The sequence below is a fragment of the Camelus bactrianus genome, chromosome 3 (assembly GCF_048773025.1).
Source record: "Camelus bactrianus isolate YW-2024 breed Bactrian camel chromosome 3, ASM4877302v1, whole genome shotgun sequence".
NCBI classification, from domain to species: Eukaryota; Metazoa; Chordata; class Mammalia; order Artiodactyla; family Camelidae; genus Camelus; species Camelus bactrianus.
Window position 1 is genome coordinate 105,887,331 of NC_133541.1, and position 26,830 is coordinate 105,914,160.

Below are 26,830 nucleotides of genomic sequence, written 5' to 3' on the forward strand. Positions count from 1 at the left end.
GTGATTTTTGTTGTGATATGATTGCTAAAGCTAATAATTTATTCATGAAGATGTCCCCCACCAACCCATCTCCAGATTGGTTCTTTGCCACAGCTTTCCACGTGGTAATTTGAGAAATTTTCCCCTTTTCAAAGTTTGCCAGTGTTTTCATTTACATGAAGTGACAGCACTTCAGCATCAAAATGTCACTTCATCAAATCTTGAACTCCTAGCTTCTACCAGACGTTGTCTACACTCAGAAGATTATAGCCGATTATTCCTGCCCATCTATAAATTAAACACTCAGTAAAGTGACCACATCCTCTGTTCAAAGACTTTTAATTCACAGGCTTTCTATCTAGGATTGGTCCCTGAATCCCAGAAGGGAAAGATGTACACATATTTTTTTTCCAGAAAATTCTCAGAGGTCTAGGAAAAATAAACAAAAACAAAAGGAAAATTCTTTCATTCTTGTTAAAAGGTAACTTGAAACTTCAATCACAACACAGAACGCTGAAATAGACTACTAAGTGTTTACACTCGTTGGCCTGGGAGGTGCAGTGGCATGAATGTCAGGTGTGTGCACCTTGGCAGATGCACGCAAGAGGAAAGGGAAGAAGATGACTTTTCACAGGAGGTAAAATTAGGGCAGGTATAGTACACCCTAGAGGAGGACAGGAACAGCTGAATCAAACTGGGCACAAAGAGCTAAAGTAGAAATGTATGTGAATGCACGCATATGTACCTGCACACACCCACCTACCCATCCATCCGTCCATCCATCCGTGCATGTAATACATGCGTGCATCCCTACACGTATACACATGTACACATACAAGCATATCCACACATATATAGCACCTGGAATTCTGTAATTACAGAGTGATATTAATACAGAATATAAACTATGGCAAAATACACGATCTCTTATTTTCCTTATAAATCTGAGGCTTAGAGATTGCTAGTATTTTCATATGAATGAAGGAACTGAAGCTCAGAAAGATTAACTGACTGATCTAAGGCTGCAGAACTGGTCAGGCTGAGTTGGAATTTTCACTGATATTTTGGACTCAGAGTTCAAGACTTGTTCCATTCTGTCTGGGATCATAGAGTCCTGTCGGTTTCTAGGAATCTTAAAGTGATTTAGTCTAACCTACCTTTAATTTAAGGACTAACCCTAATCCTACGTTTCATTAATTAGTTGACCAAGCTCATTATTTTATACTCTAAATAAAATAAAAGGAAGACAGGAATACAGTTACTATAGCCAGTGGGGTATGTAAAATTTTCACCATCCCCTCCCACCAACAAATTCTTCACAATACTAAGAACACAATTATCATCCTAGTGTCTTACTTTCATTTTTGTCTAGTTCATAAATGATTGGGTTTTATACCACGCTAATTAAACCAAACAAACAAACAAACAAAACCAAGAAAAACTTCAGTTACCTAACTCCTAAGGGAAGGAAGAGCACATTGGGTGCTTAGGCCCCAACTTTGACAGTGACTCACTCTGTGACCTTGGGCAAGTCATTCTTCTTTCTGTGTATCAATTGCATCATCTGTAACCTGAGGGAGTTACATGAAATGACCTTTAAGGCCCTTCCTACTCAAAGGTTCCCTACCACTCTGAGGAACTGAAGGTGAATATGTCTCCAAGTAAGGGCACAGAATGAGTGGCTTCTGGAGGTTTCTTGTCCCCTTATGACTTTTCAGTAAAAAATGGCAAGGGTTGGACAGAAGCGTCCATATGTATTGTCCTCTTCAGTGGAGTTGATTGCTTCTGCTTCTCTGGGGAAATGTCAAATGTTGGCATGACTGAGCCAAAACCAGTTGGGGAACCCTAGACTGCCCTTGGCGGAACATTTATTTTACCGCAGTTTTCCAATCCCATTAACAAAATCTTTCCTTTCCTGATTCCTGTCCAGGTCCACCCAGGGATCTTAACTCACTCTACTGTTACTTCATTCTTTGTTTCTCTTTCCATCAATTATATAATTCCATTTAAACCTACTGGGTTGTAGGTTCTGGATCATTGAATGTGGCTGCTTCATACACTGAATGGATTGTTACTCTAGTTTATGGGCTAATGTAGTACAAAGAGGTGGTTAGTAAGAGTGAGGAGGCTGATAACATTTTAGCCTCAGGCAATTATACAGAACTGGACTTCTGTGTATTTCAACATGGTGATGGTTTCGACTCCGCATTTTGTTTTCCATATTTCTTACCTAACTTAAGTGCATTCAAGGAGAATTTAACGTACAGTGCTTTGGTGTTGGAGTCAGGAAACCTGGGTCTGGCCGTGGTTTTGCCATCTGCTTGCTATATTAACACAGACAGGTCAAAGTAATTGGCTGTGCCTCTGCCACCCTCATGTAGAGAAAGGACTTATGACCTATGTGGTGTCAATTTCACAGAGTTTTTGAAAGGATTAAATAGATGATGTGTCAATATAATTCCAAGCATAGCCTGGTTAACTTTAGTGGGATTTAATAACTGGGAGAGGCTGGAACCTGGAACTGCATTCACCCACTTGGATGGGACAGTGGCAGGCAGGGACTCAGCTGCAGTTGGTACAGTTAGGAATTTTAGAGCAGCCAATACAGTTAAATATTTGTAAGAAGAGTATAGTCAAAGGCAGGTGGTGCTTAAGATAGACTGCCTGGCTGAAGAGTTAAGACCATGGCTCTGAAAGTTTAACAGACCTGATTTCAGATCTACTTATTAACTGTGTAACCTGAGTCAATATTTTATCTCCCCAAACCTCAGTTCACTTATCTGTAAAATGAAAGTATTAATATTTTCCCTACAGTATTGTTGTGAGACAACACATATAAAGCACTTAGCAATCTCCTGGACACAGTAAATTGTATTGCTATTGCCACTAAGTTGTTAGTGGTAGGGGAGATTGGTATTAAATTTAGGGGGAATGGTTTCTTATGGAGAAGGCAAAGCATTATGGCAGGAAGTTGAGAGGACATTACTTGGGCATCCAGTCAAGTGACGGAATCAAAGAACTCTATTAGTAAGTAGCTGGGCTCCACCAGATATTCTGAGGCTGAAGGGAGGTAGAGGGGAAGCAGTGCAAATCCCCAAGCTTAGAAGAGGCTGGGAATTTATTTGGGTAAATAAGACCAAGGGTCAAACAGAAGTCATGTTAGCTCTGTTGGTCCCAAGGAGTAAAGGAGAATACTAAGAAGAGTACCTTATGGGAGTCCTAAGGCACAAAGCTGGAATGACTCTAAATCAGGAGTTCTGAAGCCTTGACAGCTAGTTGAAGAACACAGCAACCAAGAAGTAGCTGATGTCTGATGAAAAGTCTCTGAAGAATCTGGAATTGATAAAGCAATACTGAAGAAAAAGAATGAAGCTAGAAGCATAACCCTCCCAGTCTTCAGACAATCCTACAGAGTTATAGTAATCAAAACAGCATGATATTGGCAAAAAAAACCAGACATACGGATCAATGCATTAGAATAGAGAGCCCAGAAATATACCCACACACCTACAGTTAATTAATCTTCGACAAAGGAGGCAAGAATATACAATGGAGAAAAGACAGCCTATTTAGCAAGTGGTGTTGGGAAAGCTGGACAGCCACATGTAAATCAGTTGCACTCCCTCATAACCTACACAAAAATACATTCAAAATAGCTTAAAGACTTAAACATGAGACAAGACACTATAAACCTCCTTGAAGAAAACATAGACAAAACATTTTCTGACATAAATCTCAATGTTCTTTTAGGGCAGTTTACCCAGGCAATAGAAATAAAAGCAAAAACAAATAAATAGGACCTAATTAAACTTATAAGCTTTTGCACAGCAAAGGAAACTATAAGCAAAACAAAAAGGCATCCTACTGGATGGGAGAAAATATTTGCAAATGATGTGACAAAGGCTTAATTTCCAGAATATATAAATAGCACATAAAACTCAATAATGAAAAAGCCAAACAACTCAATCCAAAAATGGGTGGAGGACCTAAACAAACACTTCTCCAAAGAAGGTATATAGATGGCCAACAGGCATACGAAAAGGCATATGAAAGTATGCTCAACATCACTAATTATTAGAGAAATGCAAATTAAAACTACAATGAGGTATCACCTCACACCAGTCAGAATGGCCATCATTCAAAAGTCCACAAATGATAAATGCTGGAGAGGGTGTGGAGAAAAGGGAACCTTCCTACACTGCTGGTGGGAATGTAGTCTGGTGCAACCATTATGGAGAATAGTATGGAGATTCCTCAAAAAAACTAAAAACAGACTTACCGTATGATCCAGCAATCCCACTCCTGGGCATATATCTGGAGGGAACTCTAATTCAAAAAGATACACACACCCCAGTGTTCACAGCAGCACTATATACATACAGTAGCCAAGACATGCAAACAACCTAAATGTCCATCAACAGATGACTGGATAAAGAAGCTGTGGTATATTTATATAATGGAATACTACTCAGCCATAAAAAAGAATAAAATAATGCCATTTGCAGCAACATGGATGGATCTAGAGATTGTCATACTAAGTGAAGTAAGTTAGAAAGAGAAAGAAAAATACCACATGATATCACTTATATGTGGAGTCTAAAAAAAAATGATACAAATGAACTTATTTACAAAACAGAAACAGACGCACAGATATAGAAAACAAACTTATGGTTACCAGCGGGGAAAGGAGTGGGTGGAAGGATAAATTGGGAGTTTGAGATTTGCATGTACTCACTACTGTATATAAAGTAGGTAAATAATAAGGTCCCACTTATAGCACAGGGAACCATATTCAATGCCTTGTAATGGCATATAATTAAAAAGAATATGAAAAGGGATATATTTGGTTATAGATATGTAACTGGACCATCATGCTGTACACCAGAAACTAACACAACATTGTGAACCTACTATACCTCAATTAAAAAAAAATTCTTTGGAGACCTTTTAAAAGTCTCTGAAGACCTAAACTTATGTAAGATGGTGTTAGTGTTACCAGAAGGAATGTGGATTCAGCTTCTTCCCAGGAGAAAGAGGACAGCTGACAATGTTTAAAGTAGACCTGTGACATCATGCAGACACCTGCAAGGAAACATCTAATGGGAAAAGGATTTACATAGGCAGATAGAAGTCATGGGAGTATGTTCCTGACGCATCAAATATCAGATTATCAAATGGTATTCTGCTCTAAGGCAGTTTCTATGTCTCAATCTGATGAGAGATGTTTGGCCTTCATTTTTCCTCTGCCTCCTTAAAGGAAACATCGATTTTGAGTCTGCAGTGAACTAATAGGCATAGATAGATAGGCAATGACAAGTTCATGTTCCATTTTTTATAAATCATAAAGAGAATTTTAAATGTCACCAAGTACAATTCCTTTATGTGACAGGGGAGGAAATTATGGTGCAGTGGGAAAACATTTTGCCCTTGCTTCTTAGCTCTGTGATCTCTTACAAGCCACTTAAACTTCCTGCACTAAATTCTCCTGGTAGGAAAAAGGAGAGAGAATTGTGCCAATATATTTTACTGTTTTTGTTTTGATCAAATGAGATATTCTATGTGAAAATGCATATAGTAAGTGAAGCATACTTTGCAGGTAAATGGTTCATCTTGGTAAGACTAACATATCATAAATGTAGGCTAGAGGATCAGTCTCTTTCCTACTTTCAGGTCTATGTTGACTTGTATTAGCTGTTTGCCTTCCCAAATTCAACTGAACGCCTAAATCCTTGCTTTTTCCTGTCCATTCCCTTAGGACTGTGCTTCTCAAATTTCATATTAGTGAGAACTACCTGGGAAAGTTGATGAATACAGTTTTTATAACCCTTCCTCAAGATATTCTGACTCAGTAGCTCTAGGTTAGGGCCCAGGAATTGCACTGCTTGTTGACGTGGTATATGTATGACTTCAACTTTGCTGGATAGTGTCAAGTTGTTTTCCACAGTGTTTTTGGAAATTAGTGATTTTATTCATTCATTCATTCATTCATTCATTCATTCATTCATTTATTTATTTATTTTGTTTTCATATTCTTTTTCATTATAGGTTACTTTAAAATATTGAATATAGTTCCCTATGGGAAATTAGTAATTTATAATTAGTAACTGATAATTAGTTGTAATTAAACTTTCATGTTTAGGAATATTATTGGGAAATAAAGCTGGAAAGGAAGGTTAGAATCAGACTGTGCTGTAAGTTGACATGCCAAGGTGTCTGGATTTTTTTTCTCCAAGCAAAAGGAAGCCATCCCAAAGGCATGGTCCCTGACCTCATAGAATTTATAATGCATCAGAAGAGAAGCAATGGACCCATAAACAGTAAATTAATACAATCGTTACAGATACAAGTGCCATGAAGGAGGTTCAAATAGTGCTTTGATAGAAAATAATGAAGGCCTTCATTTTAGATATGTTTCTCAGGGAAAACAGTGACATTTAATTTGGGACATGAAGGTTGAGATAAGAAGTAAGTTATGGGAAGGATCAGGTAGAAGAACAGCTTTCCAGATAAAGGATATAAAAGAAGTAAGATCTCTGAGTTAGGAGAGAGTTTGTGATATCTTAGAAACAGAAAGAAGGGTAGTGCAGTGAAAGCCAGGTGAACAGAGGGAAGGGACACACATGATGGAGATAAAGTGCGAGGCAAAAGTGAGGTTATGCAGGGCATTGTTGGCCACAGTAAAATATTTGGTTAATTATAAATATAATGGACATCTGTTGGATGATTGCTAAGAAAGGAGACCTAAGACCTGATTTCTTTGGGTCTTTGGTCTTAAGCAACCTACTTTACCACTCTGAGCCTTGGACCTCATAGTTATGCTGTGAAGATAAAATTAATTAATATGTGTAAAGCACTTAAACAGTGCCTAACATGTATTTGATGTGTCTGATGATGATGATGATGATTATTATCTTTCAAAAAAGGCAATCTGAATACACTGAAAGAGGGTTATGGGTTAAGAATGAAAGATAGCTACTTAAAATTTCAAAAGTTAGGTGAGAGCCCTTGATGGCCTGACCTAAGGATGATAGTAGAGGTGGAAAGAATGTCATATTGCTTCGTGATCATTACAAGGTGGATCTTCAAGAATAGATGATGGATTGCATCTGATGGTGGAGCGAAGTGGAAAAATCAAGAACAATTCCTAGGTTTTTGGTATTATCAGTTGGCATTATGGTGTCATTTACTAATAGGACAGATTGCAGGTGGGGGTCAAGTTTGGGTAGGGGAAGTCAAGAGTTCTATCTTACATGAATAAAATCAAGTAAGCATGCAAGCGTTGATGATGAAGATAAGAATATGAGGGTAGATTTGGAATTTTGTGGATAGAACAGATAAGATGTTGTGACTAATTAGATGTGCCTGAATAAAAAAGGTGTTAAAGGTGACTTTTAGGTTTCTAGGTAGGGCTGGGGAAGCCCTAACTAAAATTCCCTCTTTAGGGAAATGAACAGGAGGAGACTTTGGTGTCAAGAAGAAATGGTAAGGTTGGTTTTGGATATGTAAGTAATAATGACTGATAGAGAGTTAGAAGTTTGGATCAAGGGGGAGATTGAGATGGGAGATAATGATTTAGGGTTAACCTCATATAGCTGAACCCTAATGGGCCAAGAATTAATTTGTGAAACACGCCCAATTTAAGAAGTAGTCAGTGAAGGAAAGGAAAACAAATAAATATGGGAAAGAGTGTTCTGTGTGGTAAAAGCACAGTTGAAGAGAGTAGTGCTCCTGAAATGAAAGGCAGAGAGAGTTCATAGGAAAGTGTAGTAATTGTGAAACGTTTTGATGAGAAACGAAAAACAAATTTATCTTTCAATAGCTCATGCTCAATGATTTTCAGTAAAGTTGTGAGAGAGAAGATAAATTAGATTTGGTGAATGGTTAAGTGAATAAGTGAATGACTGAGAGGCAGGGAAGTAGAAGCCATCAGTAGACACTGCCCTTCAGAGGACCTTGGCAAAGTGAGAGGAAGGGAGAATGGAGGGAGTAAGGAAGAGAGAGATAAAGCATGTTTGTGGGTTAAAGGAAAAACATCCTGTTGTGGTGAGAACACAATCAGGAAATTTGATAGGGTGATGCGTTGAAGACGTGGGAGTACTGGGATACAGAAGAGAGGCAGGGGATTAGCCTTGCAGAACTGCAGTCATCCTCCTTCTCAGATAAAATGGAAAATGGACAAAGAAAAAGTTGGATAAAATTGTAGATATATTTTGAAGTGAAAAGAAGGAACACGAAGTGAAATTTATGGTCTTCTCCATACGTTAAGGAAGGTAATGGTCATTGCCACTCAACAAGCACTATATTTTGTATCTGATTTTTGTCAAGGGGCTGTGGTGGGGACACAGCGGTGACTCTACTACACGCATGGAGTTGAGACACAGAGAACTTAAATAAAGGGGCTCAGGTCATAGAAACAGTAAGTAGTAGAACTGGAATTCAAAGTTAGATGTCCCTGAATCCACAGCCTAGTTGTTGTCGTTGTCTTCTTCGATTGAAGTATAGTCAGTTTACAATGTTGCAGAGCCTAGTTTCTTAAATAGGAGCTCTGCCCGCACAAGAAAATAGCTGGTCTTTACTGCTTGGATGTGGAATTTGCAGAGAGAAGCCATGGAGGTAAGTTCAAGAGCCTGTGGTGCTGAAGGTGAGAGAGACCTTGATATATTCAGCATTGAATTTAGGTTGGGATAAAAAGCAGAAGCTAAAAGGGGATATTCATCAAGAGATACTAGGAAGGGGAGATGAGACTGTGGGTGTGATTAACGTGAGAAGCAAGTTGAGTGGACTTAGAGAGTGGGCAAGATAGAAAGAAGGTGATCTGATCAGAAAGGGGACTTGTTTTGCATCTTGGGGAGGGAGGATTTCCATGTCATGATGAGGCCTAGGGTGCTGCTATGTTGTACAGGTGGCTAAGGTGGAAAATTCCACAGAAGGCTTATAGGAGAACTCAGAGAACACACCAATCAGGGAAGAAAACTGTGGGGCAAACAATTCACATGCCTTAGTACAATCTAAAGGTTTAACTACTATATACAGTTGTGAATGATAGTTTAAATTATGTGAATTATTTTTCATTCAAGGAGGCAAAAATATGTGTGTATAGATTTTCAGAATTATTTCCCCCCTGGATGTGGGTAAGCCATATAGTATGTAAAGGGTAAATTCTCAATTATTCAGAAATTTTGGCCATATTGAATAACTCATTGTCTACAATATTGGCTTACCAATTTGACTTTATTTAAAAGTATTTCCCCTACTTTTATGCTCACTTAATTGCTGGCCCCAGCTGTTTGATCCTTCTGTTACACATGGCCAAGTTGGCTGTGTGTTTGTCAAGTCTAGTGCCAGCAGGTACACAGGCCCTCTGATTCCCAAGAACCTTATTCTTTGGTGATATCTCAACTGAGCTTCCCTCCACTGTGTTTAGTAAGCTCTTGCCTCCTTCAGATAGCATCTCAGGGAGTTCCCACCCACATTGCACCTGAGAGTCCCAGCTGCTTCCTGCCGACTCATACTTTTGATAGCTCCAAAAATATCTCCAGTCATCTAGTTTTTCAGTCTTCTTCCTGATACAAGTAAAAATCTTCAAGTAATAAGAGCAGTAGCAAATATATGTATGGCATAGTTTTCAAAATGCTTCTGTCTGCACATTTTTGTCCTCACTTCAGTAATGTGAGAAGGCTGAAATTATTTTCAATTTACTGACCATTAAGAGAAGTCAAATTACTTGTCCAAGGTTGTTTCTCCTAGTCAGTAAAGGTGACCAGTCTTCTGAAATTAAATCTCACTCCCAAGAGCTTCATCCTCTTTAAAAAAAAAAAATGTAGTATTAGAACTGGAAGAAAGATTTTAGGAATCATTAATTGTGACTTTCCATTTATGGCTAATATCTCATCCTCAATATTCTTACAGAGATAGGCAGTACATTACCTCTTGAAGCAAGGTAGTCTATCTTAGATTATTTGCTTTTCTTTATAAGAAGCTGAATTGGTCTCCTCATAATCTCTACCCATGGATCCCAGTTCATCTTTTGTAGCTACAGAGACTAAAGGAATCAGTACCCACTTTCCCTAGATAACCTTTCATTCTTTTCAGGTCCTTTTCTCTGGGTACAATTTTTTTTTCTATTATTTTACAGGACAAATTTTCCAGACTCTTTTCTGGAAATAAGTATCTTGTTACTGAGTGGAATTTATACATTAAATTTGGGGAAATTTGAAATGTTTTACAAGTTCGAGTCTGTTTATTCATGGACATGTATTTCTCCATTTATTTCAATATTTAAAAATTTCTCTCAAATACTGTTTCATGATTTTCGGTGTAGAGGTTTTGTGCATTTTTCACTATATTTGTTCCTAAAATTTTGATGTTTCATTTTGAATTTCATTGTTTATTGCTGGTTTATAGAGCTACAATTGATTTTTTTAAAGGACCTTGTTTATAGCAGTCTTGCTAACTCCACATATTTATTTTAATAATTTATTTATAGATTCTTTTGGATTTTCTGTGCCCACAATTAGGTTTTCTAGAAATAATGACAGTTTTATTTCTTCCTTTCTAATTCTTATGCCTTAGTTTCTTTTCTTACCTTATTGCATTGACTAGGACCACCACCAGTACTGTGATGGATACAAATAGTATTAGCAGAAATCTTTATTTCCTATTCCAAGTGAAAATTTTAATATTTCACCATTGAGAATAATGATTGCTTTAATTTTCTCCCTGTATTCTTTGTGAGATTCTAGTTTTCTAGGTGTTTTTAACATGTATTGAATTGTTATTCAGGCTATTTCTGCTGTTATATGATCATGTGGCTTTATTTCTTTTCTTCACTAATATGACAATAACATTGACATAACTTTGAATAAATCTTTGCATAATTGGGGAAAATTCACCTTTTTTAAAAAACTGAAGTCAGTTACAATGTGTCAACTTCTGGTGTATACAGCACAATGTTCCAGCCATGCATATACATACATATATTCATTTTCATATTCTTTTTCATTAGAAATTATTACAAGATACTGAATATAGTTCCCTGTGCTATAGAGAAGAAACTTTTTAAAATCTATTTTTACATATAGGGATTAAAATTTGCATATCTCAAACTCCCAAATTTATATCTTCTCACTACTTTTCCCTGGGTAACCATAAGATTGTTTACTATGTCTGCAAGTCTGTTTTTGTTTTGTAGATGAGTTCATAGTGTCCTTTGTTTTCTTCTTCTTCTTTTTTTTTAGATTCCGCATACAAGTGATACCATATGGTATTTTTCTCTTTCTGACTTACTTCACATGTAATGACGATCTCTAGATCCATCCGTGTTGCTGCAAATGGCATTATTTTATTCTTTTTTATGGCTGAGTAATATTCCATTATATAAATATACCACAGCTTCTTTATCCAGTCATCTGCTGATAGACATTTAGGTTGCTTGCATGTCTTGGCTACTGTATGTATATAGTGCTGCTGTGAACACTGGGGTGTGTGTATCTTTTTGAATTAGAGTTCCCTCCAGATATATGCCCAGGAGTGGGATTGCTGGATCATACGGTAAGTCTGTTTTTAGTTTTTTTGAGGAATCTCCATACTATTCTCCATAATGGTTGCACCAGACTACATTCCCACCAGCAGTGTAGGAAGGTTCCCTTTTCTCCACACCCTCTCCAGCATTTATCATTTGTGGACTTTTGAATGATGGCCATTCTGACTGGTGTGAGGTGATACCTCATTGTAGTTTTGATTTGCATTTCTCTGATAACTAGTGATATTGAGCATTTTTTCATGTGCCTATTGGCCATTTGTATGTCTTCATTGGAGAATTGCTTGTTTAGGACTTCTGCCCATTTTTGGATTAGGTTGTTTGTTTTTTTGTTATTAAGTTTTATATATCATCTCCCGCTGTCTCTTCCCCTCTCCCCAACACACACACATTTAACATGTTAAGGATTTTGTGTCTATATTCATGTAAGAGATTGGTTTCTAATTTTCCCTTCTTGTATGTCTTTGTCAGTTTTGGAATTAATGCTATGCCAGCTTCGTAAGCAGAATTAGGGGTTGTTTCCTCTTTCTCTGTGAAACTTTCTAAGTAACAGTTTTGATTTTCTTAATGTGTTTCACACAAGTTAGATTTTTTTACTTATTCTTCTGTCAGATTTCACAAATTGTGTTTTCATAGGAATGTTTCCATTTCATCAAACTGTAAATTAGGTAGTATGTACTTGTTTATTATATATTTTTGCTGTCCATACAGTATTTTATGATATCCTCTTTTTAATTTCTGATACTGATCATTTGTGGGCTTTTATCCTTTTTTTCTTTATCAGTTTCGCTAGGGTTTATCTATTTATTAAACTTTTAAAAGAACTAGTGTTTCCTGTTGTTGGTTTTCCATCCTATCCATTTATTTTCTGTTTCACTGATTTCTGCTCTTTGGTTTATTATTCCTTTCTTTTTAGTATTCTTAGGAATACTTTCTATTTATTTTAAGCCTTCTTGGGATTGAAGCTGAGATTATTAATTTTTTGACTCCTCTTTTGAAAGTAATTATACGTATAAAGCTATAAATTTCCTCCCTCACCCTTCTTACCCGAATTCCTAAGCAGGCATCTTTTTCTTATCTTTCATTTAAAATATTTATACTTTTTGTGTGAATTTTCTTATTTGACAATATACTATTTAGGAATTTTTTTTATTTCTAACTAAGTTGAGTTTTGTCTAATTATACTTACTTTCTTAGTTGTACGTAAATAGTTTTGAAGTATAACTTACATGTAGTAGGTATACATATTATAAATTAAAATCTTGCTGAATGTATTAGTTTTACTCATTCTTGAACATAATATAAATGCAATCACATAGTATATTCATGCTTTGGTGTCTGGCTCCTTTCACTCAATGTAATGTTTTGAAATTTATTTCATGTATGTATGTTACTGTTTACTTTGAGCAGTATTACATTGTATGAATATGCTTCAATTTATTTATCTACCCTACTGTTGATGGACATTTGAATTTTTCTGATATGAGGATGCTGATGTAGATTCTTGTACATGTCTTTTAGTGAAAATACACACTCACTTCTCTTGAGTTTATAGCTAGGAGTTTGATGGATGTGTCATAGGGTAGGCAAATATTTGGCTTCAGGAGATGTTGCTCAATAGTTTTTCAAAGTGGTTGAACCAATTTATACTCCCACCAGGAATGCATGAGAGTTCAAGTTGCTCAATATACTCCCCAATACTTGACATTGTCAGTCCTCTTAATTTTAGCCCTCTTGTTTGGTGTATAGTGCTATATCTTTGTGATTTTAATTTGTGTTTCTCTGATTACTTATATTGCTTTGTGCCTTTTGATATGCACATTGGCTTCTTGGATATTCTATTTTTTGAAGTGTCATTCGAGTCCTTTGCCCATTTATTTGTTAGGTTGTTTTCCTTTTTCTTATTAGATCATAAGAATATTTCTGGTTTCAGTGTTCTTTTCCGTTGGTCTATTTTTCTGTCTTGACACCGAATTCATAATTGTCTTAAGTTGTTGCTTTTCAGAACATCTTGGAATCTTGTAATCTCAAATTTATTCTCCTTCTTGAATATAGTCCTGACTATTCTATGTCTGAATTTATGTATAAACTTTGGAATCAGCATGTCAATTTTCAAAAAATTGCAAAAGAAGAAAGTCCAGTAAAAAAAATTGGCCTTTTTGATTGGGATTGCATTGTATCTGTAGACGAATTTTGGGAGAATTAACATCTTGAATATTGATTTTTTTGACCCATGAGCACAGAATATCTTTTCATTTATTTGAGTCTTTAATTTCTCTCAGCAATGGTTTATAGTTTTTAGTACAGAGATCTTGCATAACTTTCTGAAGACTTAATCCTAAATGTTTGGTTTTCTAAAAAATTGTATTGTAAATGGTTTCATGTTATCTTATTTTTAAATTATTTGTTGCTAGTATGTAGAAATACAACTGGCTTTTGTGAATTGACCTTGGATCTAGTGAACTTGCTAAATTAACTTGATTTTTATACTTTATTATATCTTGTATTTGATGTTTTAGGTTGACAGTCATGCCATCTGTGAAAGAAAGACAGTTTTACATACTTCTTTATAAACATCATAACCTTTTAATTTTGGCTAGAACTAACTTCATAATGATGAATAGAAGTAGTGGTAGTCGACATCCTTTTCTTATTTCTGACTTTAGGGGACAAGTGCAACATATTAATGTAATAAATGTATTAATCATAGTTAACAAAACTTCTTTGTCTGCTAATGACACGTTTCTTCTCCTTCTGCATGATTTTTCTGTTGATCATTAGGTGTATATTCTTGCCACATTTCTTATCTAGTATTTTGGACATAGTGTATAATGCAATCATAAAGTCTTCATCAAGACGACTGTATTTTCTACCAGAGCTGTCCAATCCCTACATTTTATTTTTTCTTTTAGACAGATAGGGCAAGAGCCTGGTCACATAAATCCAATCAGGGGTTAAATTGTTTGGGATTAAGCAGTTTTAGTAAAATTAGTATATATCTGGATTCTGACATAGCCCTTCTGGACTTCTGATTGAGAGACTTCGGGGTGTGTGCCTTGAAAGACTAGGAAATTAAGTTCTGCCCTTCAAAGATTACTAATTAAATTTTTTTTTGCAGTCAGAGAAGAATCCCTTGTGTAATTCAAATCCTTTTGAATTTGTTAAGATTAGTTTTATAGCCCATTTTATGGTCTATCTTGGTGAATGTTCTATGTGCATTGGAAAGAAAATGTGAACTCTTTTCTTGTTGGGCAGAGTGTTCTCTCACTGTTAAGTAGGCTGGTAAGTGATAATGTTAATATCTTTATATCCTTCCTGATTTTCCTTTGCTTGTTCTATTGGTCACTTAAGACTGTTAAGAGAAGACTGTTGACATCTCCACATTTAATTAGGATTTGTCTATTTTTCTATTAGGTTCTATCAGTTTTTACTTCATGTATTTGACACTCTGTTGTTAGATGCATGCAAATTTAACTCTATGTCTACTTGATAACTCAGTCCCTTTTTCTTAATGTAATATATCTCTTTTTTCTTGGAAATATTTCTGATTCTGAAATCTACTTTGTCTAATATTGGTATGGCCACTGCAGCTTTCTTTTGATGATTTTTTTTAACCTTTTAACACTTGATTTATGTTTTTTATATTTAAAATGGTTTTGCTAGAGATACTACATAGTTGGGTCTTGGCTTTTTATCTAGTCTAAGTATTTCTGCCTTTTAATTGGGGTATTTATATTTAATGTAAATATTGATAATATAGAATTGGGATCTACCATTTTGTTACATGTAAGTTTTTTTTCTCTTCTGTATTTTTGTTCTCTATTTCTCCTTCCCCTCTACCTTTGGGTTAATTGAGTATTTTTCTGGGATTTCACTGTATCTCCACACTGCTTATTGGTTATGTCTCGTTAAATTTTTTTTTTCAGTTTTACTGTAGTGTTTTCAATATACATTTTAACTTTTTTACAGCCTATGATTAAATATTATGCCAACCATTTATTATTTAACAACCTTACAATAGTATATTTACTGTTCCTCCCTTCAGTCATTTATACCCCTGTGGTCCTATGTTTCATTTCCTCATATGTAATAAATCCCCAAATGTATTTAACTATTTCTGCTTTAGGACATCACATCTTTAAAAGTAATTAATAAAAAATAATGTTTAAATTTGGATTTGAAAGTTACTAAAAGTGAAATCTCACCTCATTTCATTCATTTTTATTCGGATATTATTGACTAAGTTTGACATTTTCCCTCATTCTTTAAAAAAGATATGACTCTTGGCCATTTATATGTCTTCATTGGAGAACTGCTTGTTTAGGTCTTCTACCCATTTTTGGATTGGGTTGTTTGTTTCTTTATTTTTAAGTTGTATGAGTGATTTAAATATTCTGGAAATTAAGCCCTTGTCAGTCTCATCTTTTGCAAATATTTTCTCCCATTCCATAGGTTGTCTTTTGTTTTGCTATGGTTTCTTTTGCTGTGCAAAAGCTTATAAGTTTAATTAGGTCTGATTTGTTTATTTTTGCTTTTATTTCTTTTGCCTGGGTAGACTGCCCTAGGAGAACATTGCTAAGACATATGTGGAATTGTGAAAAAAAAAAAAAAAGACAAATGAACTTATTTACAAAACAGAAACAGACTCACAGACATAGAAAACAAACTTACGGTTATCAGAGGGGAAGAGAATGGGAAGGGATAAACTGGGAGTTCAAGATTTGCAGATACTAACTAATATATAAAATTGATTAAAAAAAACAAGTTCATACTGTATAGCACAGGGAACTATATTCGGTATCTTTAAGTAACTTATGGTGAAAAAGAATATGAATGAAAATGAATATATGTATGTCCATCTGTGACTGAAGCTTTATGCTGTACAGCAGAAATTGACACAACATTGTAAACTGACTATACGTCAATAAAAATATATATTAAAAATTTTAAAATGCAGATAGACTAATAGTACCAAAAATCCCCTAATAAATACATAAAATAATATTTAGAAATGCTATTAACAAAGCTCAGAAGAGAACAAATTTAAGCTTAAGCTATCAGTTGTTTATTATCAAATTAGCAAATATTTTCAAGGATTATAATAGTAAATTTTGTCATGAAATAATGAAAAGGGCAACATATCTGGACAACGTGTATCAATATAATTAAAAAACCTGTGTATATATATATGTGTGTGTGTGTGTGTGTATTTATACATACATACATACACACATATACTTTGGACCCTGCCCCCACCAAAAAAAGATATGACTCTTTCCTTCTATGATACATCTTTGTTTTGTGAGATTTTAATAAATATTTCAATCTAGTGAGAATTCAGTGGTTAAATGATTTTAGAAAATGCTGTATATTTTATTTTTCTTTAGGAATTTCACATGCATATTAGCAGTTTAAAGAAGTCCTGGAGCCAAGCAAAGTTACTTAATTTGTTTAAACCAAGATTAGCAAACCACATTTGACTTTAAAATGCTTTTTTTCAAATGATACAATTATAAATACTTAGTCTTCTATAGAACATACTGTGAAGGTTACTGTTTTAGAATATATAATTTTTTTTCATTTTTATTATTCCTAAATGCATATAAGTGAAATGATTTATTGTATTTCGTTCAATCATCCTTTCACACTACCCTCACCCTCAAGTAAGTTGGATGCCTACCATGTGACAGACTTTGTAATTTATACAAATCATTTTAAACTTGATCTGTGAACACAAATTATCTAGTTTCAAACTCAATACTCTTTGTATTATACTTTTCCCACAGTATTGGAGGGGACTTCATTAAAACTTATTTATAATTCCAGGTATTTCTAAGCCATTATGTCATGAAATGTAAAATTCAAACCTAGTCTTTTCCTTATTGCATGATCTTGAGTAAATTTCTTCCCTGTTCGACAGAGCAATTTTTTACGTATACATTCCTAAATGTAATTTATATAGTTGTAATTTAATAGAAGACGAGATGCAGACAAGCATCTTAGTATGCTGGCATTTATTTCCTTCTTTCATTTTCTTTTTGGATATAATCTGCATGCAATAAAATTTGCAAATCTTATGTGTATAGTTTGATGCACTTTATTTATCTATCTGTGTAATTGCCATTCAGATCAAAGTAGAGAAAAATTTTTTATTGCCTTAAAGATTTCTTTGTGCCTCTTTATAGTAAACATCTTTTACCCTCAGCCACAGAGGTGACCATTATTTGAATTTCAATCACCACAGATTTGTTTTTATCTATTTGGAACTTTATATAAAAGGAATTATATACCATATAGTTGTTTTTTTTTTTAAAAAAAAAGACATAATTCATTTTCTTTTTCTTGTATTGAAACTTTGCTTGGTGGCCCTTGTAGTCTTTTGTGTCTTTAAGATTCATCCAAGTTAATGTCAGTAGGAATTGCATTTCTTAATCTGTGTAATGAAGAGGGCTGGGCTCGATGAACTCTAAGGACTTATTGAGTTCTGACGATAAGTGAGACACTCTTTCCACTGCTTGGCAAGAATTAAAATGCAGGAATTCTGACCTGAACCAGTTGCCATGATACCATAATAATACTGGGAATGACAGCTCTGAATGTGTAATCCAGGGAGAGCACTGACGTCCGTGTCTGGGCCGGAAACATTTTATGCACCTGTGTTTTGTAAAGACAGAAACTTTGTTCTATCTCAGGATGCCCTCACTGACGTCTGAGCCCTCCCTTATCCAGCATTCTTCTGGTGTGAATTACTAAATTGAATTGCCAATATTACAATTGAAAAAGTCATTGGTAAACTGGCTTAAAACAAGACTCTGGTGAAAAGCTCCCTCCTAATTTTGTTTAGGAGTCCATATGGGTAGGGTTTAAGGGGAGTCCACGGAGTTAGGGAAACGCATTTTTAAATCCTGTTTCACTTCTACCCTCGCGTGTGACGTCAGGCAAGTCTTAAACTCTCCAAGTCGGTTTTCTCACCTGGAAATGGAGATAGTGATAGCTACCTCACAGGGCTCTTGTGAAGATCCAAAGGAGATAATGCCTGCAAAGTGCTCAGAGTGTCTGGAATATGGGCAGTGCTCCATCCAGGGCTGTTGCGTCTCAGCAAAGTCTGCCAACCTGTGCTCCTGTGACTACAGTTTCCCCCTGCGATTCCCTGTCTATGCCAGTTCCATTTGTTGCCATCTGGTGGGGGCACAAGTCGATGTAAGCAGTGGGTAGGAAACAACCACAGGATTTTTAATCAATCCCCTGAAGAGGAAAACTTTGAATAGAGAATGAAGTGGCGTAGTTATATGAGAAGAACAAGCAGTGATTTGTGGAATAGAAAACGGATTCTAACAGCCTCTTTAGTCACCAGACATTTCAGTGTCTTGACTGAGGCACCAAATCTATTTGGAATGGATAAAATAATTTAATGGTTGAGAGTACGTGTTTTTCAGCCAAATCCTGTTCTGTCACTTACTCTCAAATTTCTCAAATTCTCTCTGAGGAAATTTCTTCATATGCGAAAGCAGTATCATATAGAAGTTAAGAAAAGTTAAGAAAAGAAAACATGGAGTCAGATGAATTGGGTTTGAGTCCTGATGTTGCCATTAACAATATCTGTAAAATATCAGTAAGTTAATTAATTTCTCTGCTCCTTGGCTTCCTGATCTGTAAACTGGATTGTTAGTTGTTATGAAGGTAGATTAACATAAGAACACATTTAACAGTGCCTGGCGCAGAATAGTCAGTCAACAAATATTAGCTCTTTTTCACAAAGTGGATATAATAATACCTATCTCTTCAGATTGTTGCGGATAATTAAATAAGGTAGGTTAGATGACTGACACAGATTTTAATGATACTTCAAGTCATACTGCTATACATAAACACTCTAATTTATAAAAAGAGGGTGGGTAAAGTGATAAGATTTGAAGAAAAATAAAAATCATCAGCACCAAGTTAATCGATTTCCTATTTTTAAATGGGAATGTAAGAAAAAAATGAGTGGAAGAAGTTATATTTATGGTTTGAGATCTATGCAAGGGAATGCTCTTATTCGTGCTCTGAAATAGGGGAAACCTTGTGAAAGTTCGCATCAGACAATAAATAATAATAATAATGGTAGAGATCATAATAACAATAACGATAATCAGGAAGTACACTTTCATGGAGTCAAATCTGAGAAATAACGCAGAGTTCTTTCTCAGAAAAGGTCCTTGCTTTATGGAACATACATTCTAGTGTGAAAGACAAACAGTAAAGAAGTAAACAGATTGATAACAAGAGGATTCCAGATAGTGATTGTTCTACAAGTAAAATAAACGGTGTCATGAGAATGACTGGGATGGGGGATGCAGTAGATGGAGAAACTGCTTCAGACTTGGTTGTAAAGAAAGGTCTGTCTGAAAAAAATCGCTATTTTCTCATCATTATTTTAAGAGTTCTTTGTATGGTTTGGTTAGCAGTCCTTTAACACATATTTTGCAAATATGTCACCCCGTTTGTGGATTGTCTTCCCTCTGTCTTGACATTGGTTTTGCAGAGCAGAAGTTTTTAATTTTGGCTATCTACAGCTTATCAGTTATTTCTTTCATGGATCATGTCTTTGGTGTTGTATCTAAAAGTTATCACTGTATCCAGAGTCATCTAGGTTTTCTTGTATTTTATCTTCTAGAAGTTTTTTAGTTTTGCATTTTACATGTGAAGATCATCTTTATATTGAGTTAATCTTTGTGAAGGGTGTAAAGCCTATGTCTGCAATTTTTTTTTTTTGCTTGTGGATATTCATTTGTTCCAGTATAATTTATTGAAAATTGTTTCATTTGCTCCTTTGTCAAAAATCAGCTGACTATATTTATATGAATCTCTTTCTATCTCTGTTCTGTTCCGTTGATCTGTTTGTCTTCTTTTGCTAAAACCACATTGTTGTGATTACTGTAGCTTTTTTTTTTTAATTGAAGTATAATTGGTTTACTGTTGCTTTATAGTAAATCTTGAAGTCAGGTAGCATCACTCCTCCAACTTTGTTTTACTTCTTCACCATCATATTGACTATTCTTGGTCTTTGTCTCTTTATATAAACTTTAGAATCGGTTTGTCAATATCCACAAGATAACTTGCTGCAATTTTGATGGGGATTGCATTGAATCTGTAGATCAAGTTTGAGTCCTATCCATCCGTAACTCTGGAATATCTCTTATTTAGTCTTTTTAAAAAATTTAATTCATCATAATTTTATAGTTTTCCTCATATAGATCTTGTACATATTTTGTTATATTTATACCTAAGTATTTAATTTTTGTGGGTGCTGATATAAATGGTATTATGTTTTTAATTTTAAATTCTACGTGGTCATTGCTGGAATATAGAAAAGTGTTTCACTTTTGTATACTGACCTTGTATTTGGCAACCTTGCCATAGCTATTTATTAGTTCCAGAAGTCTTTTTATGGTTCTTTTGGATTTTCTACATAGACAGTCATGTCATCTGTGAACAAAGACAGTTTTATGTTTTCCTTCCCAACACCTTAACTTTTTATGAAACTAATAGTTAGTTTATTAAGTACCTACTAAATCCTAGAAATTTTCAGAAATTCTCTAATTAATCCTTATGATAATTCTATGAAATAGTTCAATTTCAACCAAGGCTCAGAAGTTTTAAGTAATTTTCTGATGCTTTCATGACTGGTAGTGGTGGATTTGGACCCCATAACCTAATCTTTCTAATGTTCTCCACTCACCATGTTTCCCTGCATGTAAAACATTATAGAAATATACATCAGACAAAACTGTAAGATTTGAGATTATCGGAGGCATCAAATGTAATAATTAAGGTGAAAGTGTTTTATAATGTCTGAGACCAATATTAATGACAGAAAATGTCCTGTGTGGACCAGGGAAACTTTATAATTGTAAATAGATTCAAGGAATTGAAATTTTTAAATCTTAGGAGAACAAAAACAGAAAAGTATCCCTTATCAGCAGGTACCCACTGTCTTTTGATACTTTAAGTATTGTGGTTATAAAAATGTGTAACTCTGTTCTTTTAGATACACAGTTATGAAAACAAAAGGCAACCAATAATTTAATCATTAAAATAATGTGTTAGATGGGTGATCAGGTCAATATGTACATGCTAGAGGAGGTCAGAGGGAAGAGTGGTCCCTGAAGCCAGGTGGACAGAGAAGGCTCTTAGTAGCAGCTGGAACTCTCCTCCTCTTCAATTTTAAGCTAGTGGGAAGATTCCCTGATTGATGCTCTTCTCCCATAATAACATGGCATCATGAAGTTGAGAAGAAAATGAAGGATCAGCTAATCCCACTTTCCCACTTCACCAATGTGGAAACTGGGGCTCAGGGCAATTTTCTTAGAGTGTAGTGTTTCTGATCATGAAATCAGTACTCAATTCTAAATGTATCTGAATTTCAGATCTTTGTACCTTGTCACTTCTTTCCTTTGTGTAGGCAGTTGTTTCCTTGGGAGACCTCAGAAAGAATCGGCTTTCTCATGTTTATGTCAGTATTTATAACCAGGAAATTGGATTTAGGAGTTGAGTTGTCTGTTTCAAATAATTTTTAGAAGAAGGTGGGGTGGAAATAAATTAGCAAGTGAGCATAAAGACATGAGTAGTTCTGGATAAAATGACATTCTTTAAATCTAAGGAAATCCTATACGATGAATCATACTTCATGCATTTCACATTATAATTTGACCTTAGAGGGTTTGGTGGCTGTTAAAGACAGTGTGATTTAATTCTTAAAAAGAATTGGTGGGTGGGATCTGGAATGGAAGAGGAAGAGAACAGACATTTATTGAACACCTTTTATTTGCCAATTATTGGGCTAGATTCATTTAACTTTAATCCTCACAGTATCCTGCGAGATCAATGTGCAGAAGTTCATATACCTGGTACGTGGAGGAGGCAGGCTCTAAAGCATGTGTCTTTTCCTCTGCAGTGGTTGGCTTTATACGGTCTCCAGATTGGGTAGAATCTTAGGCTTTCTCATTTGCAAAATGAGAACATTTGGTCCTTTCTCATTTACCTTCCTCATAGGAACAAGTAAAACAGTCTTATTAACCAGTCTTATTAACCAATGGGCCAAAGTACGAAAGTATTTTTTTAAAATATTAACACTATTATTTTCTGTTAGAAGGATGGGATCACAGCCTGTTGGCATTTTAAATCTAGAAGGCAGCACAACAGCATGGCCTCTGTGGTCACACATTTCTAGGTTTGAAGCCAGTCTCTGCTACTGTCTAGTTTTGTGATTTGGGTTAAGATTCTGAGCCTTGGTTTCTAATTTTAAAATGGAGAGAAAATACTTCCTCTGAAAAGGAAATACTGGGAACATTAAATCAGATGAGAGGTGAAAAACATTATATTAGTTAGTTCTCTAGGCTCAGAGGAGGAGAGGTTTTACCTAAGCTACCCCTAGAAACGGGAATGTATTGTGAGGATAACATGTGGCAATAAGAAAGAAGGATCCTGGATGGAAAATGTGGTGTATACAGTCAATGGAATGTCATTCAGCCGTAGAACAGAAGGAAGTCCTGTCATATGCTACATACAACAGAGACGGACCCTGAGGGCATTACACTAAGTGAAACAAGACAGACACAGAAGGACAAATACAGTGACTCCACTTATATGAGGTATCTGAAGTAGTGGGGCTCATAGAAACAAAGTCGACTGATGGGTGCTAGCGGGAGGGGAAATGAGTTGTTCAATCAGTTTATAGTTTTAGTCATGCAAGATCTGCTATACAACATCGGGCTTATAGCTAACAGTACTGTACTGTACACTTGAGAGTTTTTTTTAAGAGGGTAAATCTCAAGTTTTGTAGTTTCTACCACAATTTAAATAAAAAGTAAGAAGAAAGCAGGAACCCTAGGGGAACCCTCCAAAGGCTTTGGTTTGACGACCAAAAGCAGTTCAAATAAATGATCCAATGGAAGACTGAGGATGTACCTAAGGGACCTACAAAGCTAAGGTACCAGGGTTTGATTTTTTTAAGGTTTTGATATTACATTACCATCAATGCATAGTCATAAAGGGAAAACTCAAGCATGCTGGACCGCTGTAGGCATGTTTTGATGTTTAAGTAATTTTACAGTTTTGAATTCCATATTTTGTAGAGAGCTGTGTCAATAAAATCACAATACTTACAACCCCTAACTTCATCTCAGAGAATAGATTTTCTTGCCATCCCTTTCACTAGTTCCTCTGACTCCACTATTCTCTTAGCCTCAGCTACTTTTTTGTGTCTTGTTTCTCTTTATATTTGTCAATATTTTGGTTCTCCCCATATTATACCACTCAAATTCCATCAGGTGAATTTAGCTAAAATAGGGGATTATTTAATATCCATCGCCCATATTATGCAGAAGTCTTTGTGCATAGTTTTCTCAGCCTATGTATTGACTGCCCTTGGACTATATGTCCACTTTTGGCCAGTTAGTGGCCATGCCTTCCCATGCTCAAAGAATAGCCTAGAGCTTCTTTTTCCTCAAAAAAATCAGGTGGGGCAATTTCTCATAAAAATATCAGACATCATGGAAGACAAAATTACTATTATTGTTATTATTTGAAATTAGAAGACATTTGGTCCATTCTCTATATGATATAAATAAATAATCTTGTAAACTGACTATAACTCAATAAAAAAATGTTAAAAAAATAAAATAATCTTTGTTCTAAGAGGCCAGGGTAGCTTGTTCAAGGTCAGATGGCTTGTAATTAGGAGCCAAGCTTGTCATCTGTGTCTCTGGATTTCCATTTCCAATGTTTCTCCTATACCAGAAACTTCCAGCATGGTAGTCAGCATTGTTTAGGAACATTAACATGTGGCAACACCTTTTCTCAGCAGCACTGATCTGTTACTGCATTTGTCATAGCAACTGTTACCACAATTGAATGTCTGGTAGATGGAGAGAGGGGTAGATAAAGATAGATACAGATATACAGACATACAGGTGTATTGAAAAACCACAAGCTTGCAGTATTCTTTTTAAACAATTTTGATAAATTTCATTTTCCTTTTTTCAAAATATTGTTTATAAAGCTTGGCTCATTTCCAGTAAAACTGCTTATTCAATTCCATTTTAAAATGTTATTTGTATTAACTCTGGTCATGTTTTTAATAATACCTCCTTATTGAGTATATGTAGGTGAGAGCTGTTTCCACTTCTAATATACTCTAATTTATGAAGGTATATCAGATTACTCTTCAATTTGGCATGCGAAAGATTTGTCCATACTCAGCAAATACTTAAAGCAGAATAGGTAACCAGGGTGTTTATTTCAACAGAACGTTAACCCAGTATACAGACTTCCTATTAAATATTTGATATTTAAAAATATCAGGTAGGAAAAGCCATGAGAGATAAAGCATAATGAGACCCAAGATCCAGGCGTTGTGCCCTTTCCACTTTGCTCCCAATATCCTTTTCTAATTTTATCTATTATTATTTTCATTTGCCTTTTGTTACAGTCGAATTAAACTCTGCAATATCACTTTTCCTCCAAATATACTTCTCCTTAGCCTCACCCATATATCTGTGCATTCAGACCATTCATCTCTCAAGGCTTTTGTCAAATTTCATGCCTCCGATAAACCTTTCTTAGTATTTCAGCCGATAGTAACTTTTTTCACTCTAAACTCCCATGCCACTTTATCTTTTGGCAGTTACCACTTTTTATTTCAGTGTAGAGCTATACTGGGCCCAAGCTTTAACTACTCTATTATATTACATGATCCTTGAGGCAAGACTTGTATCTGATTCATCTTCAGTAACTTCCACAGACTTAGAAATTGATGCTCAGTAATGACTCAGTGCATCAAGTAATGAATAGTTTTTGTATGTGTGCTGCCGAAACAAGCGCAATTAATTTACAGTTTTGATAGAGATAATGGAAAATGAGAAGTGGCCTTTAACAATGAAGAGAAGGGGCAGCAAATCTGAATAATGTGTTCAGTTAGGAAAGATACAGTTCTACGTAACGTGAGGAATATTCAGCTGATACAAGATTCAGCATACCTCAGAGCAACTGAGATACAGGGGAAATAGGGAGAAAAGTCCACACTTGGCATCGTTGTGATTTTCAAACTCTTCATACCTTTTTCTTCTTTCATTTTGATCAGTAAGTAAGTATATACTTCTTTGCACATTCCTCTGTCCTAGATGCTAGATATTCCTGGACGGTGTAAAAAGTTATGGTGTCTGCACATGTAATGAAGAAGGCTGGGTGAGGCATACTGGTCCTCCCATCTCTGCTTGAAAAAAAACACTTTTATTTATCATGTAAGTTATCATTATATTCCAGATCTTATTTGAAGACATTTTATTTTTTAAACATTGACTTAGATATAGCAGAGGAGAAACACTGCAATCTCCAAAGAAAGAACAGAAGACACTTAGGAATGTTTAAAGAAGCAAGAAGAATGCAAGTTAGGAAAGCAGTCTTTAGAATGCAAATTTAAGGTGGACCATGGGTATAACAGTGAAGAGTCAGAAATACAAATAAACCTTTAGAATGTGACCAGCTGTGGATCCCTAGGGAGCTTGGTGAAGTTTCACCAAAGGTGAGAAGCCACTCAAAGAAGAGCCTTGGAAAGAAAGGGTCTCAAAGTTAGATCTCAGACGAGTTCAGCTTTGGAGATGGTAATAACAAAATAATGATTGGAAAACACGGAGGAAACAGAAAGAAGGCCGAAGTAAAATGTCTCGTATTCTACATCATTTTTTGAAAGTGGTCCTATTGCTGGCCAAAATGGGTTTTTGATGGGTTCAAGATCTTTTCCTGTATTCTGCACTCAGGAGAGGATTTGATTTTTAAAATCAGAAATAAGAAGCTGGTCAACCTAGTAAATCATTCAAAAATAAGAATCAGTTGGCTTTTCTATCAGTACATTATACCCTCTGTGGGTCACAGCAGAGTCCCTTGCTCCAGAATCAGCTTATAATCGTCAAGATAATTAATGAAGCTTTGAAGCGAATTTTGGCTAAAATGCCTAGAGTAGAATCTCTGCACATCTCTACTGGCATTTTAGACGGGATAATTCTTTGCCGGGGTGGGGAGTGTTGTCCTGTGTAGTGTAGGATGTTTAACAGCATCCTTGGCCACCATCCACCAGATACTGTAGAAGATCCCTAACTGTGACAACAAAAAGTGTCTCCAGGCATTGCCAACTGTCCCTCTGGAGGGCAAAATTGCCTCTACTTAAAATAAATTAAAGCTAAGAAAAATGTAAACTAGAGGTCAAACCCCGCTACGTAAAACGCTGTATATGAGTCTGAGTGTGCTCCCCAGAATACAGGGTGCTGAAAAAAG

At 35.4% G+C, this 26,830-nt stretch overlaps 2 protein-coding genes across 2 annotated transcripts in view; one reads left to right on the forward strand and one right to left on the reverse strand.

Moving 5' to 3' along the window:
• Window positions 1-26,830, forward strand: part of SPINK5 (serine peptidase inhibitor Kazal type 5) — a 121,053-nt gene that overhangs the window by 18,450 nt on the left and 75,773 nt on the right. The gene's annotated exons all lie outside the window — the stretch shown is intronic.
• LOC105069853 (sperm-associated acrosin inhibitor) overlaps window positions 9,222-26,830 on the reverse strand; it is a 319,348-nt gene continuing 301,739 nt past the window's right edge. The window contains exon 12 of the mRNA XM_074360895.1: window positions 9,222-9,782. The gene's annotated coding sequence lies outside the window, so the exon portion shown is untranslated. The remainder of the gene's footprint in view (window positions 9,783-26,830) is intronic.